The 16,979-nt window shown below is 41.7% G+C and overlaps 1 protein-coding gene across 1 annotated transcript in view; it reads right to left on the bottom strand.

Annotated features, from left to right (window-relative positions):
* LOC6037155 overlaps nt 1–15,181 on the bottom strand; it is an 81,191-nt gene extending 66,010 nt beyond the window's left edge. The window contains exon 1 of the mRNA XM_038264377.1: nt 15,164–15,181. The gene's annotated coding sequence lies outside the window, so the exon portion shown is untranslated. The remainder of the gene's footprint in view (nt 1–15,163) is intronic.
* Nucleotides 15,182–16,979: the final 1,798 nt, after the last annotated feature.

Genomic DNA, 16,979 nt, shown 5'->3' on the forward strand with positions numbered 1-16,979 from the left:
CCATTTTCATTACCAGTTTCAATTTTTTGATACCCATATTGGCCCAAGTCGTATGGTTCGAATAATGTCCCCCGGTAGAACCTTCCCGAGGGCACTGGCCACCGGGTGTGGCCAATATCCTATAAATTGCCCCAAATCATTCTGGTCCGGTGACCGTCCTCAATCTTCATAAGAACAGAATTCCTCCCAATTTAGTCCTTTGTGTGTGTTGTGTGAGCAATAAAATTACCAACGTGGATCCGCTTTTGTCGAAACCTCGTAAGGCACTGAATTTTTCTGAGGCTATCTGTTAGCTTAAATAGTTCGCATGAAATGTGGCTACAGTGGTGCAACATTCTCGCGTGACAGTTCCACGTAAACAGGAGAGGAGGCAAAATTTGCACCATGTTGCCACATTTCATGCGAACTATTTAAGCTAACAGATAGCCTCAGAAAAATTCAGTGCCTTACGAGGTTTCGACAAAAGCGGATCCACGGTGGTAATTTTATTGCTCACACACACACACACATTGAAAGACACAGTTTGTGCACTAAATTGGGAGGAATTCTGTTCTTATGAAGATTGTAAGGACGGTCACCGGACCAGAATGATTTGGGGCAATGGGCTTGGGACCACATTTATAGGATATTGACCACACCCGGAGTGGCCAGTGCCCTCGGGAAGGTTCTACCGGGGGGGGACATTATTCGAACCATACGACTTGGGCCAATATGGGTATCAAAATTCATGATTTTTGAAACTGGTAATGAAAATGGCCATTTTGACCGGATTGGCCACACCCGGAGTGGCAATTGCCCTCGGGAAGGTTTTATCGGGGGGACATTAATCGAACTATTCGACTTGGGGCAATATGGGTACCAAAATTCATGGTTTTGATACTGGACATGAAAATTACCATTTTGATTGGACATTTTCCGAACCATACTTGTTTTGGAAATTTATTTCCACAGAGGCGCCAAAGATTGAAAACATTTTATAGGAATAAATTATTTAGGATTAAAGACATAGGCAATGTTTTAATAATATAAAATAAAATAGAATATTTTTCAGGAGTTTTGTACAAAGTTCTTTGTCATATTGGTCATGTAGAACATAACCACCTGCACCTGCACCTGCAGGTGGTTATGTTCTACATGACCAATATGACAAAGAACTTTGTACAAAACTCTAAAAATTATCTATTTTTATTTGTATTTTTTTAATTCTTTGCCAATTTATTTAATCATAAATAATTAATTCCAATTTAATGTTTTCAATTCTTGGCACCTATGTGGAAATAAGTTGCCAAAAAACGAAAATATTTCCAAAACAAGTATTGTTCGGAAAATGAATTTTGATATCCATATTGCCTCAAGTCGTATGGTTCGATAAATGTCCCCGGTAGAGCCTTCCCTCAGGGCAATGGCCACTCCGGGTGTGGCCAATCCTGCCAAAATGGCCATTTTCATTACCAGTATCAAAAACCATAAATTTTGATACCCATATTGCCTCAAGTCGTATGGTTCGATAAATGTCTTCCCGGTAGAACCTTCCCTCAGGGCAATGGCCACTCCGGGTGTGGCCAATCCTGCCAAAATGGCCATTTTCATTACCAGTATCAAAAACCATGAATTTTGATACCCATATTGCCTCAAGTCGTATGGTTCGATAAATGTCCCCGGTAGAACCTTCCCTCAGGGCAATGGCCACTCCGGGTGTGGCCAATCCTGCCAAAATGGCCATTTTCATTACCAGTATCAAAAACCATGAATTTTGATACCCATATTGCCTCAAGTCGTATGGTTCGATAAATGTCCCCGGTAGAACCTTCCCTCAGGGCAATGGCCACTCCGGGTGTGGCCAATCCTGCCAAAATGGCCATTTTCATTACCAGTATCAAAAACCATGAATTTTGATATCCATATTGCCTCAAGTCGTATGGTTCGATAAATGTCCCCGGTAGAACCTTCCCTCAGGGCAACGGCGACTCCGGGTGTGGCCAATCCTGCCAAAATGGCCATTTTCATTACCAGTATCAAAAACTAACTTAATCCACCTATGTGGTTGGAGCCTTCCTCACTCATTACCAACAATGGCTGATTTGATGGGGTTGTACACAAATTTCATCTATTTTTTAGATCCGGAATAAAAAAGTACATAAATATCACTTAAGTGACCATATCTCGAGACAGGGTTGCCAGATCTTCAATGTTTTGGACTCGTTGGAAAGGTCTTTTGATAACCTAACCAACGATGGGTCGGATGGTGGAGCCGGACATAGTTTACATACATTTAAGTGAGATCCGGCTTCCAAAAAGTACATAAATGTCACTTAAAAGGCCATATCTCAAGACAGGGTTGCCAGATCTTCAATGTTTTGGAACCGTTGGAAAGGTCTTTTGATAACCTATCCAACGATGGGTCGGATGGTGGAGTCGGACATAGTTTACATACATTTAAGTGAGATCCGGCTACAAAAAAATACATAAATATCACTTAAGTGACCATATCTCGAGACAGGATTGCCAGATCTTCAATGTTTTGGACTCGTTGGAAAGGTCTTTCAACTACCTAACCAACGATGGGTCGGATGATGGATCCGGACATAGTTTACATACATTTAAGTGAGATCCGGCTTCCAAAAAGTACATAAATATCACTTAAATGGCCATATCTCGAGACAGGGTTGCCAGATCTTCAATGTTTTGGACTCGTTGGAAAGGTCTTTTGATAACCTATCCAACGATGGGTCGGATGGTGGATCCGGACATAGTTTACATGCATTTAAGTGAGATTCGGCTTCCAAAAAGTACATAAATATCACTTAAATGGCCATATCTCGAGACAGGGTTGCCAGATCTTCAATGTTTTGGACTCGTTGGAAAGGTCTTTTGATAACCTATCCAACGATGGGTCGGATGGTGGATCCGGACATAGTTTACATACATTTAAGTGAGATCCGGCTTCCAAAAAGTACATAAATATCACTTAAAAGGCCATATCTCAAGACAGGGTTGCCAGATCTTCAATGTTTTGGACTCGTTGGAAAGGTCTTTTGATAACCTATCCAACGATGGGTCGGATGGTGGATCCGGACATAGTTTACATGCATTTAAGTGAGATCCGGCTTCCAAAAAGTACATAAATATCACTTAAATGGCCATATCTCGAGACAGGGTTGCCAGATCTTCAATGTTTTGGACTTTTTGGAAAGATCTTTTGATAACCTATCCAACGATGGGTCGGATGATGGATCCGGACATAGTTTACATACATTTAAGTGAGATCCGGCTTCCAAAAAGTACATAAATATCACTTAAATGGCCATATCTCGAGACAGGGTTGCCAGATCTTCAATGTTTTGGTTTCGTTGGAAAGGTCTTTTGATAACCTATTCAACGATGGGTCGGATGGTGGATCCGGACATAGTTTACATGCATTTAAGTGAGATCCGGCTTCCAAAAAGTACATAAATATCACTTAAAAGGCCATATCTCAAGACAGGGTTGCCAGATCTTCAATGTTTTGGACTCGTTGGAAAGGTCTTTTGATAACCTATTCAACGATGGGTCGGATGGTGGATCCGGACATAGTTTACATGCATTTAAGTGAGATCCGGCTTCCAAAAAGTACATAAATATCACTTAAAAGGCCATATCTCGAGACAGGGTTGCCAGATCTTCAATGTTTTGGACTCGTTGGAAAGGTCTTTTGATAACCTATTCAACGATGGGTCGGATGGTGGATCCGGACATAGTTTACATGCATTTAAGTGAGATCCGGCTTCCAAAAAGTACATAAATATCACTTAAAAGGCCATATCTCAAGACAGGGTTGCCAGATCTTCAATGTTTTGGACTCGTTGGAAAGGTCTTTTGATAACCTATCCAACGATGGGTCGGATGGTGGATCCGGACATAGTTTACATGCATTTAAGTGAGATCCGGCTTCCAAAAAGTACATAAATATCACTTAAATGGCCATATCTCGAGACAGGGTTGCCAGATCTTCAATGTTTTGGACTTTTTGGAAAGATCTTTTGATAACCTATCCAACGATGGGTCGGATGATGGATCCGGACATAGTTTACATACATTTAAGTGAGATCCGGCTTCCAAAAAGTACATACATATCACTTAAATGGCCATATCTCGAGACAGGGTTGCCAGATCTTCAATGTTTTGGACTCGTTGGAAAGGTCTTTTGATAACCTATCCAACGATGGGTCGGATGGTGGATCCGGACATAGTTTACATGCATTTAAGTGAGATCCGGCTTCCAAAAAGTACATAAATATCACTTAAATGGCCATATCTCGAGACAGGGTTGCCAGATCTTCAATGTTTTGGTTTCGTTGGAAAGGTCTTTTGATAACCTATTCAACGATGGGTCGGATGGTGGATCCGGACATAGTTTACATGCATTTAAGTCAGATCCGGCTTCCAAAAAGTACATAAATATCACTTAAAAGGCCATATCTCAAGACAGGGTTGCCAGATCTTCAATGTTTTGGACTCGTTGGAAAGGTCTTTTGATAACCTATCCAACGATGGGTCGGATGGTGGATCCGGACATAGTTTACATGCATTTAAGTGAGATCCGGCTTCCAAAAAGTACATAAATATCACTTAAATGGCCATATCTCGAGACAGGGTTGCCAGATCTTCAATGTTTTGGACTTTTGGAAAGATCTTTGATAACCTATCCAACGATGGGTCGGATGATGGATCCGGACATAGTTTACATACATTTAAGTGAGATCCGGCTTCCAAAAAGTACATACATATCACTTAAATGGCCATATCTCGAGACAGGGTTGCCAGATCTTCAATGTTTTGGACTCGTTGGAAAGGTCTTTTGATAACCTATCCAACGATGGGTCGGATGGTGGATCCGGACATAGTTTACATGCATTTAAGTGAGATTCGGCTTCCAAAAAGTACATAAATATCACTTAAATGGCCATATCTCGAGACAGGGTTGCCAGATCTTCAATGTTTTGGACTCGTTGGAAAGGTCTTTTGATAACCTATCCAACGATGGGTCGGATGGTGGATCCGGACATAGTTTACATACATTTAAGTGAGATCCGGATATATGTGAAAACACATTTTTATACATAACTTTTGAACTACTTATCAAAACTTCAATCTGTATAAAACTCGATCTATGGGACCTTAAACCAAGTCGAATGCAACAGATTCGGGTCAAATCGGTTCAGCCAGTGCTGAGAAACATGAGCTAGTTTGTTGGTCACATACATACATACACACACACATACACACACACATACACACACACATACACACACACATACACACAGACATTTGTTCAGTTTTTGATTCTGAGTCGATATGTATACATGAAGGTGGGTCTACGACGTTTTTATACAAAGTTCATTTTTAGAGCAGGATTATAGCCTTACCTCAGTGAGGAAGGCAAAACCATGAATTTTGATACCCATATTGCCTCAAGTCGTATGGTTCCGTAAATGTCCTCCCGGTAGAACCTTCCCTCAGGGCAATGGCCACTCCGGGTGTGGCCAATCCTGCCAAAATGGCCATTTTCATCACCAGTATCAAAAACCATGAATTTTGATACGCATATTGCCCCAAGTCGTATGGTTCCGTAAATGTCCTCCCGGTAGAACCTTCCCTCAGGGCACTGGCCGCTCCGGGTGTGGCCAATTCTGCCAAAATGGCCATTTTCATCACCAGTATCAAAAACAATGAATTTTGATACCCATATTGCCTCAAGTCGTATGGTTCGAAAAATGTCCCCGGTAGAACCTTCTCTCAGGGCAACGGCGACTCCGGGTGTGGCCAATCCTGCCAAAATGGCCTTTTTCATTACCAGTATCAAAAACCATGAATTTTGATACCCATATTGCCTCAAGTCGTATGGTTCGATAAATGTCCCCGGTAAAACCTTCCCTCAGGGCAATGGCCACTCCGGGTGTGGTCAATATCCTACCAGTTTGGCCCCAACCCCATTGCCCCAAATCATTCTGGTTTCTGGGTAGCCGTCTTAACAATCTTCATTAGAATAGAATTCCTCCCAGATTGGTGCACAACCTGTGTCTTTCAATGTGTGCATGTGTGTGTGTGTGAGCAATAAAATTACCACCGTCGATCCGTCTCTGATGGATATTCAGTCAAAACTAAAATTGTTAAGAGGCTATCTGTTAGCTTATATAGTTCGCATGAAATGTGGCAACAGTGGTGCAACATTCTTGCGTGACAGTTCCAAGAAAGCAGGAGACGAGGCAAAATTTGCGCCGTGTTGCCGCATTTCATGCAAACTATATAAGCTAACAGATAGGCTCCCAAAACCAAAGCTAAAAACTCTATTCGCCACCTACATTCGAGTAGGAGAACTTTGGTGCAAGGTTACGTTTACATTTTTGCGCGATAAGTGCAAAGGGAAGTGAAAACTATTCTAAGGTTTTTTAAAAGAAAATTGATCTTTTGGAATAAAATAAAGTTAACAGGAGGTAAGAAATAAAAAGTTCTATCGACTGACTTCTTGATTTTTTAGCTAAGTTGCCTTTTTCATTGAAAATTCTGAGATCCGGATTGAAAACGCGAGAATGAGGTTAGATTGCTAATATTGAAAATCAATCCAATTATCATTTTTCAAGCCGATCTTTGCTTTTATGGTAGAAGTGACTTTAAAAAATATTTGTCCACTTGAATAATCTACATTCTAAATTGATTAGTTAGGTTTTGGTTGATTAAAACATTCCCTTATTTTGAATCAGATAATGAACAGGTTAAATCGGCCATCACAAAAATATTTTCGTTTATATCAATTAAGCTATTTATTTCTTACCTGAAAATGGTATAATTTGCTATTAATGTCGATTTTATGATGAAATAAAACAATTTCAAATTTCAAACCAATTTACTCGCTGTAGGTTATAATGAAAACATCACCACAAGTTTGAGCGCCCTCTAGTGGGGGGTAATTTTGACGTTTGATTGCCTATAGCCTCTGAACAATTTTAGTTTTGACTGAAAATCCATCAGAGACGGATCGACGGTGGTAATTTTATTGCTCACACACACACACATGCACACATTGAAAGACACAGGTTGTGCACCAATCTGGGAGGAATTCTATTCTAATGAAGATTGTTAAGACGGCTACCCAGAAACCAGAATGATTTGGGGCAATGGGGTTGGGGCCAAACTGGTAGGATATTGGCCACACCCGGAGTGGCCATTGCCCTGAGGGAAGGTTCTACCGGGGACATTTATCGAACCATTTGACTTGAGGCAATATGTGTATCAAAATTCATGGTTTTTGATACTGGTAATGAAAATGGCCATTTTGGCAGGATTGGCCACACCCGGAGAGGCCATTGCCCTGAGGGAAGGTTCTACCGGGAACATTTTTCGAACCTTACGACTTGAGGCACTATGGGTATCAAAAGTCATGGTTTTTGATACTGGTAATGAAAATGGCCATTTTAACAGGATTCCCAAAATAGTGTCCACGTTTTTTATGGATGGTCCCTATCTGTAGTTTTGTTGATGCTGAATGTTAATCCTTGGCAGACAAATTTTCTCGGGAACCAGTTTGGGACATTTGCTTGTTGATGACATCAACATCAATTGACCGGAAAATCGGTAAGTAAAGAAACAATTGATTTTATGGGTGATTTCCAAGGTGATTTCTAACAAATCATTTCACAGCTCCCTAGATTTCGCTCTCAGATCGTACTTGGTCCACCACGACTCGCAAGCGTGTAAAACTGAATTGAAATATTTGTAATATTGTTTCTCAGTGTAGACAATAAGTCATTATCCATGCGCTTAAAAAGGCTTAGTTATTTACAATTCTACACTTCTTCACCAACAACCACAACTGAAAAAGAATTAAAAAGTTGCCTGCTGTGTCTCGTACATCAAATTGTTTAATCTGTTCCGGATTACGCAAGCCAGGAGTTGATTCGGGCCACATGCCTGTTAGTGGTCCATCTGGTGGCTGATCCAGTTCTTCAAACATTTAGTCCGGAAAATGTTCCAACGCAGTCTACGAAGGCCGAGTTGGACAAGGACGCAAACACGTTGCTCCCGTAGTGTGCTGTAGAACGTCGAGCACTCTCCGGCCAATTTCCAAGCGTCGTTCTGGTTCCGGAATCCGTTATCCCAGCAAACGGAGGTGAGAATCAAACTGGCAGCAACGGATGGCAAGTGATCATCGATGGCCGTTTCCGTCGCACCCACTCCGGGGGCAACGGGCGCATGTTCGACATCCTGCAGTGCTCAAACATCATTATAAAGCGGGCCTGACCTCCCCGGAACACGGCCGCCGAGTGCGGAGCGTGATCCAGCCGCTCGGGGATTCTGGAGAAAGCTTCTATTATTAAATGGAAGTTCCGGCCGAGGAAACGAAAGGCGACGATTATTGGCGGATATTAGTGAGGAAGGTTGGTTGAAGGTGTTGTTCAAAAACAATCGTTTTTAACTAACATTTTTTAACATTTTTCTAGCTTCCTACGAACCGAGGAATAAGCATTTGTCTTTGGTGAGGTCACCGGATTAACACTTCTTCAATCGAAATGGCCAGATTCACCGCCTGCGGTAGAAGCAGTTGAAGTTCCACGAGACGCAGATAAAGTTCCACATTTTCTGCAGGTCAAGAATCCTACCCCGAGCAAATAGAATTCAACCTCGCTACCCGAGAGCGACGAAAACAAGAAGCACTACATGGACGTTTGGCCTGGCGAGGATGGCAACGATTTGGCCAGGGCCACTGAAGACGAAGAGGCCGCCGACCGGATGTTGAACATCGTAGGGGGTTAGCCGGAGAGAACGAGCCAACACGAATGCAATTCGATTTCGCTGCCCTCGAGCTGAAACCTGAGCCACCACTGGGAGATTCGCCAATGTCGCTAGTCGTGTAAACGGTTAACACCGACAATTCCCTTAGTCTCCGTTACCGGAAGTAGAATTCAGCAACGATACATCCATCTCTCTGCCACTGGAGATGCGTGGCCTGATGTACTGTCTGGAATTGATGCAGATACCGGTGAAGAATTCGTTGGTCTACACGTCCCAGGAGTGCACCAATAAGCCGATCAGGATTGACGATTGCTCGGTATGGACAGTGGAGAATGAGCATCGAAAGCGGTGACCCTGAAAAGGCAGCCCAACTTGCAGGTCGTGTCCCACTTCATGCAAACTTTCGGCAACATTGTCCAATTCGCGCCCCTTATTCCCGTGGTTCCCCAGCTACGAAGTGATCGGCCAATACTTTGGTCATTGAATGATGACCTGTGTGAGCTGGGCCATTAAGTCGGCTTTAATTTAGCCAGCGTTCAATCTCTTGTAATACAATGAAATGAAATAGCAACTTATCTTAGTTTTAAGTTATAATTAAAATGTTATGAATTTGATGCCATTTGCAAAATGTCATGTCCAGTATCAAAAACCATGAATTTTCATACCCATATTGCCTCAAGTCAAATGGTTCGATAAAGGAGAACCTTCCCCAGTGAAATGGCCACTCCGGGTATGGTCAATATCCTACCAGTTTGGTCCCAACTCTATTGCCCCAAATCACTCTGGGTTTCGAGTGACCGTCCTAACATTTTTTGTTAAAACAGAATTCCTCCCAAGTTGGTGCACAAACTGTGGCTTCCCATGTGTGCATGTGTGTGTGTGTGAGCAATAAAATTACCACCGTCGATCCGTCTCTGATGGATTTTCAGTCAAAACTAAAATTGTTCAGAGGCTATCTGTTAGCTTATATAGTTTGCATGAAATGCGGCAACACGGCGCAAATTTTGCCTCGTCTCCTGCTTTCTTGGAACTGTCACGCAAGAATGTTGCACCACTGTTGCCACATTTCATGCGAACTATATAAGCTAACAGATAGCCTCTGAACAATTTTAGTTTTGACTGAAAATCCGTCAGAGACGGATCGACGGTGGTAATTTTATTGCTCACACACACACATGCACACATGGGAAGCCACAATTTGTGCACCAACTTGGGAGGAATTCTATTCTAATGGAGATTGTTAGGACGGCTACCCGAAAACCAGAATGATTTGGAGCAATGGAGCTGGGACCAAACTGGTAGGATATTGGCCACACCCGAAGTGGCCTGTACCCTAGGGAAGGTTCTACCGGGGACATTTATTGAACCATTCAAATTAAGGCAATATGGGTATCAAAATTCATGGTTTTGATACTGGTAATGAAAATGGCTATTTTGACAGGATTGGCCACACCCGAAGTGGTTGTCCGGTAGGAACTACTTCAGAACCTTCCCCCAGGGCAATGGCCACTCCGGGTGTGGCCAATCCTGTAAAAATGGCCATTTTCAAAATTTCATTTCCAGTTTCAAAATACCATTAATTTTGATGCCCATATTGCCCCATTTTATATGGTTCCGTAAATGTCCTCCCGGTAGAACCTTCCTCAGGGCAATGGCCACTCCGGGTGAGGCCAATCCTGCAAAATGGCCATTTTCATTACCAGTATCAAAACCATGAATTTTGATATCATTATTGCCCAAATTTGTATGGTTCCGTAAATGTCCTCCCAGTAAAACCTTCCCTCAGGGCAATGGCCACTCCGGGTGTGGCCAATCCTGTCAAAATAGCTATTTTAATTACCAGTATCAAAAACCATGAACTATACCCATATTACCCCAATTTGTATGGGTCCGTAAATGTCCTCCCGGGAGAACCTTCCCCAGGGCAATGGCCACTCCGGGTGTGGCCAATCCTGTCAAAATGGCTATTTTCATTACCAGTATCAAAAACCATGAATTTTGATACCCATATTGCCCCAAGTCGTATGGTTAGATAATTGTCCCCGGTAGAACCTTCCCGCAGGGCAATGGCCACTCCGGGTGTGGCCAATTCTGTCAAAATGGCCATTTTCATTACCATTATCAAAAACCATGAATTTTGATACCCATATTGCCCAAATTTGTATGGTTCCGTAAATGTCCTCCCGGTAGAACCTTCCCTCAGGGCAATGGCCACTCCGGGTGTGACCAATCCTGTTAAAATGGCCATTTTCATTACCAGTATCAAAAACCATGAATTTTGATACCCATATTGCCCAAATCTGTATGGTTCCGTAAATGTCCTCCCGGTAGAACCTTCCCTCAGGGCAATGGCCACTCCGGGTGTGACCAATCCTGTTAAAATGGCCATTTTCATTACTAGTATCAAAAACCATGAATTTTGATACCCATATTGCCAAAATTTGTATGGTTCCGTAAATGTCCTCCCGGGAGAACCTTCCGCGGGGCAATGGCCACTCCGGGTGTGGCCAATCCTGCCAAAATGGTAATTGTTATTACCAGTATCAAAAACCATGAATTTTGATACCCATATTGCCCCAATTTGTATGGTTCTGTAAATGTCCTCCCGGAAGAACCTTCCGCAGGGCAATGGCCACTCCGGGTGTGGCCAATCCTGCCAAAATGGCCATTTTCATCACCAGTATCAAAAACCATGAATTTAGATACCCATATTGCCCAAATTTGTATGGTTCCGTAAATGTCCTCTCGGTAGAACCTTCCCTCAGGGCAATGGCCACTCCGGGTGTGACCAATCCTGTTAAAATGGCCATTTTCATTACCAGTATCAAAAACCATGAATTTTGATACCCATATTGCCAAAATTTGTATGGTTCCGTAAATGTCCTCCCGGGAGAACCTTCCGCGGGGCAATGGCCACTCCGGGTGTGGCCAATCCTGCCAAAATGGTAATTGTTATTACCAGTATCAAAAACCATGAATTTTGATACCCATATTGCCCCAATTTGTATGGTTCTGTAAATGTCCTCCCGGAAGAACCTTCCGCAGGGCAATGGCCACTCCGGGTGTGGCCAATCCTGCCAAAATGGCCATTTTCATCACCAGTATCAAAAACCATGAATTTAGATACCCATATTGCCCAAATTTGTATGGTTCCGTAAATGTCCTCTCGGTAGAACCTTCCCTCAGGGCAATGGCCACTCCGGGTGTGACCAATCCTGTTAAAATGGCCATTTTCATTACCAGTATCAAAAACCATGAATTTTGATACCCATATTGCCCAAATTTGTATGGTTCCGTAAATGTCCTCCCGGTAGAATCTTCCCTCAGGGCAATGGCCACTCCGGGTGTGGCCAATCCTGCCAAAATGGCCATTTTCATCACCAGTATCAAAAACCATGAATTTTGATACCCATATTGTCCAAATTTGTATGGTTCCGTAAATGTCTTCCCGGTAGAACCTTCCGCAGGGCAATGGCCACTCCGGGTGTGGCCAATCCTGCCAAAATGGTAATTGTTATTACCAGTATCAAAACCATGAATTTTGATACCCATATTGCCCCAATTTGTATGGTTCTGTAAATGTCCTCCCGGAAGAACCTTCCGCAGGGCAATGGCCACTCCGGGTGTGGCCAATCCTGCCAAAATGGTAATTGTTATTACCAGTATCAAAAACCATGAATTTTGATACCCATATTGCCCCAATTTGTATGGTTCTGTAAATGTCCTCCCGGAAGAACCTTCCGCAGGGCAATGGCCACTCCGGGTGTGGCCAATCCTGCCAAAATGGTAATTGTTATTACCAGTATCAAAAACCATGAATTTTGATACCCATATTGCCCCAATTTGTATGGTTCCGTAAATGTCCTCCCGGTAGAATCTTCCCTCAGGGCAATGGCCACTCCGGGTGTGGCCAATCCTGCCAAAATGGCCATTTTCATCACCAGTATCAAAAACCATGAATTTTGATACCCATATTGTCCAAATTTGTATGGTTCCGTAAATGTCTTCCCGGTAGAACCTTCCGCAGGGCAATGGCCACTCCGGGTGTGGCCAATCCTGCCAAAATGGTAATTGTTATTACCAGTATCAAAAACCATGAATTTTGATACCCATATTGCCCCAATTTGTATGGTTCTGTAAATGTCCTCCCGGAAGAACCTTCCGCAGGGCAATGGCCACTCCGGGTGTGGCCAATCCTGCCAAAATGGTAATTGTTATTACCAGTATCAAAAACCATGAATTTTGATACCCATATTGCCCCAATTTGTATGGTTCTGTAAATGTCCTCCCGGAAGAACCTTCCGCAGGGCAATGGCCACTCCGGGTGTGGCCAATCCTGCCAAAATGGTAATTGTTATTACCAGTATCAAAAACCATGAATTTTGATACCCATATTGCCCCAATTTGTATGGTTCTGTAAATGTCCTCCCGGTAGAACCTTCCCTCAGGGCAATGGCCACTCCGGGTGTGACCAATCCTGTTAAAATGGCCATTTTCATTACCAGTATCAAAAACCATGAATTTTGATACCCATATTGCCCAAATTTGTATGGTTCCGTAAATGTCTTCCCGGTAGAACCTTCCGCAGGGCAATGGCCACTTCGGGTGTGGCCGATATCATACCAAATTGTTCCCAATCATTTCGATATTCCGGTGACCGTTCTGGCAACCGTCAATAACGTCTTGGACCTCCTCTCAAGTTCGTGCACCACCTGTTTCTTTCAACGTGTGCGTGTGTGTGTGAGCAATGAAATTCCCAACGTAAGGTCCGTCTTTGATGAAAGTCTGATGGACACTAAATCCTCCAGAGGTTAATTTTTAGCTTAAATAGTTGGCACGGCATCCACGCAACAAAAACAGAATGTCACGCCGAGGGCATGCGACGGTAACGCTACATTTTCGAAAAATTTTGCATTGACACCGCAGATAGAGCTTTAAGACAAAGTCCTTTGTCAAAAAAATGGAGATAAATTGGGCTGTAGAATGTTACTTTAACCAAAGATTTCACATAATTTAAATACTTTTTAGTATTATTTTTGTTATTTGAAAATTGCTTTTAAATGTTCAATGCAAGTCACCTGCAATGAAACATTAAAAAATCATGATGTTTTATTAGAATAAGACTGATTTCTTTGTATGATTTTTATTTTACAATTCATTTGTGATTTTTGATAATCCTCAGCTTTCGCAAACACGATCCGATCTTAGTTTTGGCAAAAAGCTCCACTATGAAAATACTTAAGCTGATCACAATCCCAAAAGCGAACATAATCCAAAACGAGACCAAGTCGTCAAATTTGATAACATATTTATCAACTCTAAGATATGCTTCGAATTGTTCTGCCGAATTTTTCCATTGATTGAATAACTTTGCCCAAACTCCAGTATCAGTTAGATAGTAAATGTACTTTTCGAAAAGCTTTGCAAACGGCCTAAATTTGGTAAAGGAGAAAAACATAGCGATGGACATTGGTCTCTCCTCTAAAATGAAGGCAATTTTGTCGTTCGTTTCAGGATTGTAGTTGAGCTTGCTATTGTAGAAGTACTCTGCAGTTTTGCAATATTTTGGTACCGCGTAAATTGCATGATCTTGGATCGAAACCTGTATATCGCTAACAAATCTCAAATTGGGATAGTCCTTTAGCAAATGTATGTCATTTTCGTCCAACGCAAAAATTTGATGTTCTCTGTCCAAGTCCGCAAGGGTTTTTGGATTCGTCTCAAATTGCATTGTGGACAGAAATGTAATTACCTTGGCGATGTATGCTTCCATCAAAATAAATTGCAGCACTGTAAAAGAGATCACGCAAAATCGATTAAATTTCATTGTTTCTTTCAGTATAATGTTGATCCAATAGATTCTTTTAAATAAGATGAAGTGTTTTTTAAACAATCGCAGGCCAAAAAGTACCATACAGAGGCACCAAACCGCAGCGTTGAATGGTTTCAAAATTTGAAGTAGTAAAAGTCGGTTGTATTGGCATTGGCACGGAAATACATATTTCGTCCAAGTTGGGAAGAAAAACTCGATCAAAGTTTCCACCTGATAGTCGTTGCATTCGATAAATACTAAAGTCGAACAATTTCAGCGGAGGGTTCTGACTGGAGCCTATCATCCATGTTTTTGCATCATGCCATGATTTTGAATATCTAACCGATCCATTTATGTGAGCGATGATCATTTCTATCAACTCCACGTCAATTCCTTCTGCGTGATTTTCATCTATGTAAATGTTGTATGGAGCCGTGTAAGACAAGAATATCAAGAATTTGTATTGTTCTACGTTCAACAGTTTCTCAACTAGCAGATTATCAACAGCACACTTTAAGTTTACTGGACTGAGAATCTCACTTTGATAATCGAGCAAAAACATCTTCTCAATATGCAACTCACTGTAGTCAACGAAGAGCACATTCACTGCACCGTAACTTCTCAACACTGAACTGAATTGATCTTTTAAGTGAGCCTTTTCCAACCGTAACAATACGACGACCTTGGTCTGAGACTGCCACAGGCCTGTTTTTGACAAAAAAGCCATCAAATTTCCAACTGGAAATTCGTCGAAAGAAAAGTATCTACAAGTAGTAGAGACATCCTTGCGTTGCTCTTGATAATCTTCGATGGTTTATCAACAAGACGGTAGGCAATATCACAAGTGTAAAATTTGTGTAAAGATTTTTGCAGAATTGGATCCTTAAAATTAGCAACCACCACGTCGTGAGTTCCAGTATCTCTCTTCACGATATTTTCGATGATTTCTCGTACCAGGTGAGCTATTTCATCGTAAACTATGCATTCACTTGGCACAAACAAAATCGCCAAGGTCGCCACAAAGCACGTGATCATCGTTCAAAGTTTAATGTTGAAATGAAATTCTTGAGTGAGAAATTCAGACAAATTCAGCACCTTTATGCGATGGGAAAGAGTTTTCCGGAACAGGTGTTAAAATATTATCAAAACAAAACAATTAAATTTTACCTGAATATACGTGTTGCCAAGGTGCAAGCACATCATTGTCATTGTAGATAGACATAATAGACTCCAAAACAATAATTAAAGATTTCATGACCAGCAAAACTTGAAGTCATACATTTTGCAAACTTTGCTCTGCCTCAAGGTCACTTAGTCAAAGTAAAGGTGAATAAAACGCAAGCCATACCTTAAATATAAAAAAACAACTCTCCCTCGTCAAGTGCCACGTGCTTCCTCAGTCGAGCATTCCATCTATTATGATTCACTTTCGATTTTGATCAACTACTAACCGCCGAAAAGTTGAAACAAAACAACATCAAAAAGCTCGAACAATCAACTGAAAAAGAAAAACTCATTTCCAATTCTACAGACAGGTTACAAAATTCGCTGCACAGACTGGCGGTGGCCTTTGCCGATTGCATCCCAGCCAGATTGACATTGAAAAATAAAAGTAAAATAAACTTGAAATTGAATACGCTTTTTATAAATTTCAACTCAGAAGACATCATTCTTTCAACAATGGATAATTTAAATGAAAAAGGTATTGTTGGCAGTGCGTGGCCGAATAGTTACGCTGTCCGCTTTGTAAGCGGATGATTCTGGGTTCGATTCCTATCTGCTGCAACCTTCCATCGGACGAGGAAGTAAAATGTCGGTCCCGGCCTTGGTTGTTAGGCCGTTAAGTCATTCCAGGTGTAGGAGTCGTCCCCATGCCATAAGTACAAACAACACACCAAACCATGCCTACTCCGGTGGAATCGCTGGTGGCGGTTGGACTCACAATCCAAAGATCGTCAGTTGAAACCCTAGAGAGGAAGGTTCCTTGGAGTAAAAATAGGTTTGGGTGCCTTCGGACTCCTTGGTTCGAGCTGAAACTTGCAATAGACCCGGGGGTCGTTAATGTGGATGGTTTTTTTGAGGTATTGTGTTATTCTTATCAACTAATTTAAAAATTGAGTGTAACTTTTTGAAACACTTATTTTGATCTTTCAATTTCGAAATTAAATAAAAAAAAACGAAATATTGTTTTAAAATCGAGCAGAAAGTTTCCCAAAACTTTTAGACTTATACATTTTAAATTAAACCAATAGTTTCCAAGACATTGCGAGTTGTAAAACTAGGGCTTATTGAATGAAACTGAAAAAAACTTAATTTTAAAACTTTAATATGCTGTATAGTTTTTAAAACTTTTTATAAACTTTGCCCAAGACACCAATAAAGTATGATAAGGAGGAGG

The sequence above is a fragment of the Culex quinquefasciatus genome, chromosome 3, assembly GCF_015732765.1.
Source record: "Culex quinquefasciatus strain JHB chromosome 3, VPISU_Cqui_1.0_pri_paternal, whole genome shotgun sequence".
In the NCBI taxonomy this organism is placed as follows: domain Eukaryota; kingdom Metazoa; phylum Arthropoda; class Insecta; order Diptera; family Culicidae; genus Culex; species Culex quinquefasciatus.